The sequence below is a fragment of the Tupaia chinensis genome, unplaced genomic scaffold (assembly GCF_000334495.1).
Source record: "Tupaia chinensis unplaced genomic scaffold, TupChi_1.0 Scaffold143654_1, whole genome shotgun sequence".
Classification (NCBI taxonomy): Eukaryota; Metazoa; Chordata; class Mammalia; order Scandentia; family Tupaiidae; genus Tupaia; species Tupaia belangeri.
In genome coordinates, this window is record NW_006203502.1 from 129993 (window position 1) to 133965 (window position 3973).

Genomic DNA, 3973 nt, shown 5'->3' on the forward strand with positions numbered 1-3973 from the left:
CTCAATCCCTTCTCCTCCATTCTCCTCTTGGGATCTTGGGCACACATGCAGACGCGCCTGGCGTGAGTTTAAGCCACCGGGACTTGAACCACGGTCGACTACATGAGAGTCCAGCGACATAGCCATTATGCTAACTGCTGGTCCTTATTAGTGAATTCTTAAGAGACATTACTGTATGTTGAGTAATGAACTTAGAAAAGCCCCCAATGCCACTCAGTTCAAATTGAATTTCAGATTATCAAGTTTGAATAAAATCCATGATATAAAAGTTATATGAGAAAACTTCACCTACATTGTGTTTCTTAAACTTCATCAGGGAATTCATGCTAGAATAAATACTTGGGATTAGGGACTATAAATATATTAGGTTGTCAGAGAAGTCATGACATATTTTTCTGTTTTTCTAAGTGCCAGACCAGCTCGGCATGAACATGTTTCTCTGAGTGGGTAAGGCTGTGGATTAGAAATAGACACAATAACAAACACACAAAAGACACACAAGTATAGAAAAGCGAGGATCGAGTGGGCACAGCCTTTTTGATGGAGAAGTTGCGACCAGAACCAGCCTCAGGTTTATTCTTTTAAAGGGCAGAAAATGAGGGAAGGGGAAAATGGGATACAAAAGGAATGGGAAAAAGGAAGTGGAATGCAAAGAGAACAGAGGAGGCGGAATCAGAATGCAAAGCCAGTTGTTTTCGGATGTAAATCATCTGGAGATGTGAAAATGGCACCATATCATTTCTCTGATCTTTTTTTTGGGGGACAATCTGATAAATGCATTTGACTTCCTTTAGCTCAGGGTATTAGGAGTCAACAATAACAGGAAGATAACCATTGACAGCAGGCAGATATTGCTTTCGTATGTAGATGCTTCTCAATAGCCCGGCTAGGGTAGTTTATGGAAGCACACGTTTCTGCATGTGTCTACAGGTCACATGTTTTCATCACGTTTTCAGACTGGCTGCTCTCTACATCTAAGGAAAAAAGAGGTCAACAACCCAATATATAGAAAATATAGCTAGTGGGGCTGGCAAGTGGTATAGTGGTTAAAGTGCTTAACTCCATGTGGTCAACCATGGTTCAAGTCCTGGACCCAGTGGCTTGAAACTCACGCTAGGTGCATGAGAAACTCCCAAGAGGAGAATGGAGGTGAAAGGATCTTGACATGGTCATCCCCCCTGAGAGGTGATTTCTCACTTTTTGTCTCTGTCTCTCTGGCAAGCACATGTACCCTACAGCGAGAATCTCTCTTAAAAAAAAAAAAAAGTAGGAGCTGGCAAGTGGCATGATAGTTAAGGTGCTGGATTCCTATGGCCAACTGCAGTTTAAGTCTCATAACTGGTAACTTGCTTTTGTTACCAAACTCAAATCAGGTTCACACCCAAGTGCTATAAAGCCAAACTATAGGCACATGGTATGATGAAGGAAAGTACAGCTTTATTGCAAAGTGCAAAGCAAGGAGAGCAGGCAGCTCATGCTGAAAAGACCCGGTCTCTCCGAGATGTCCCCCTACATGTGTTTTTAAGGGCAAAATTAGAGGTAGAGGTCCCAGGCACATGATCAGTTCAATGATTGGTTCAAGAGGGCATGATCATCTCATGGGCATTCTTGATTGGTGAGGCCTTAGATAATCAAATTTCTCTGGAGCCATTCAGCCTGGAGTCTTTGAGCTCACAACCAGCAGTTTCCAGCCTACAAAACATCTTACATATTGAAATGAAAACCTTCTCTTTCCTGTGAGAGTTTTAGAGGTCAAATGGCCCTTATTTATGGTTCATATTGGTTATTATTATAACCAAAGTCTGAAGACCTACTCCTTACTCTGGGCCATTACAATGTAAATAGACTTTATATTTCAGGAACCCTAGAAAATACATTAGGGAGTTCTTGCTCAGTTTCACTTTCTCTCTGTCTCTCTTTGATCAAACTGAATAATAATAAATAAATAAATAATCATATTGGTTATTATTATAACCAAAGTCTGAAGACCTACTCCTTACTCTGGGCCATTACAATGTAAATAGACTTTATATTTCAGGAACCCTAGAAAATACATTAGGGAGTTCTTGCTCAGTTTCACTTTCTCTCTGTCTCTCTTTGATCAAACTGAATAATAATAAATAAATAAATAAATAAATAAATAAATAAATAAATAAATAAAATGAGAATTCTTTTTTTTAAAGAGAGATTTTTGGTATAGGGCACGTGCGCTCCCTGGAAAGATAGAGAGACAAAGTGAGAAATCACTTCCCAGAAGAGATGACCATGCTGTAATCCCTTCTTTTCCATTCTCTTGGGATTTTGGTTGGGCATGCACGTACACATGCCCAGCATGAGTTTTTCTTTTTTTCTTTTTGGAATTATTTAACTTTATTCATTTATTTATTTAAATTTGACTAGAGAGGGGGAGAGAGAGAGAGAGATTGAGAGAGAGAGAGAGAAAGTGAGCAAGCAAGGTGCCAAGTCCAAGACTCAAACCACGGTTGGCCATGTGGGAGTCCAGTGCCCTTAACCACCATGCCACCTGCTGGTCCTAACCTAGCATGAGTTTTAAGCCACTGGGTCCAGGACTTGAACTGCAGTCATCTATGTGGGAGTCCAGTGACATAATCATTATGCAATCTGCTGGTCCCAAGAATAATTCAGTGACATAACTATTATGCCATCTGCTGGTCCCATCATTCTTGCTGATATATCTGTCCAAAACATAAAAACTGCCCAAGTGTCAGTAAAAATTTAAAACTAAAATTGTATTGCAGGGCGCCAGTGGGTGGCGTGGTGGTTGTGGCAATAAACTCCTAGATGGTTGACTGCAGTTCAAGTCCTGGACCCAATGGCTTGGGGCTTATGCTGGTTGTGTGTGCATGTATGCCCAGGATTCTGGGGGGAGTATGGGGAAGAGAGGACTGCAGTGTGGTGGTCTCCCCTAGAGTTTCTCACCTTTCCTCTCTCTGTATCTACTTCTTTCTCTCTGGCAAATGCACACACCCTATGGCAAAAACCTAAAAAAAGAAAAAAAATTGTGTTGCAGGAATAGCAAAGGATAGTGTAAAGATTTATACTTGGGCTTCTTCTTCTACAGGAGAGAACTAACATCCTGAAATATAATACTAAGGATTGAGAAAACTGACATTATTTATGCTTCAGTTGCTAAAGGATAAATCAATCTAAATGAGTAGATATCTCTTTTAGGTTTATTACAGAAGAAAATGCAGATGATCTCTTTAAATTATTAGAGTATACGGGCGTAGTGGCGCCCACCCTATGGTAAATTATTAGAGTATTTATTTTTTCTCCTTTAAATTAAAACAAATTTGGAAGTAAAAACAAAATTAAATTAATTTTAAAAAAAACTATCTGATATTAAGTGTAAACTGTGATTAACAGGGGCATGTGTGTGTGTGTGTGTATGCTCAAAACCCCGGGAGGAGACTGGAGAAGGGATTGCAGCATGGCCATCCCTGCTGCAGGGGTAATTACTCACTTTCTATCTCTCTGTCTCTCTGGTGAGTGCATGTGCCCTATAGCAAAAATCTCTCTCTAAAACGACAATCAGAAAAACTTATCACTAGCAAGTATCCCTAAAATTGTCATAGATATAGGATTTTCTTCCAAGAAAAATTCTCTGGTTTTGTGTAAGGATTGAGCAACTGCTAAAGGCCTTTTTATATTTATTGCATTCATTAGTTTGAGTGGCTAAAAAAACCTCCTGTATTGATTACATTTAAAGCTACTTCTCTCCAAAGTGAATCATTTCATGTTGAAAGGTTTGAGATGTTTGGCAGTATCGGCCAAAGATGAATGAACGTACATAAATACACACACACACACACACACACACACACACACACACACACCCTAAGATGTAAATGAGAATATTTATAGCGGTATTTTTATTGTAACACAAAATTATATTAATAAAAAATACAATTATCCATCAATAGGATAAATAGCAGTATATTCTTAAAATGGA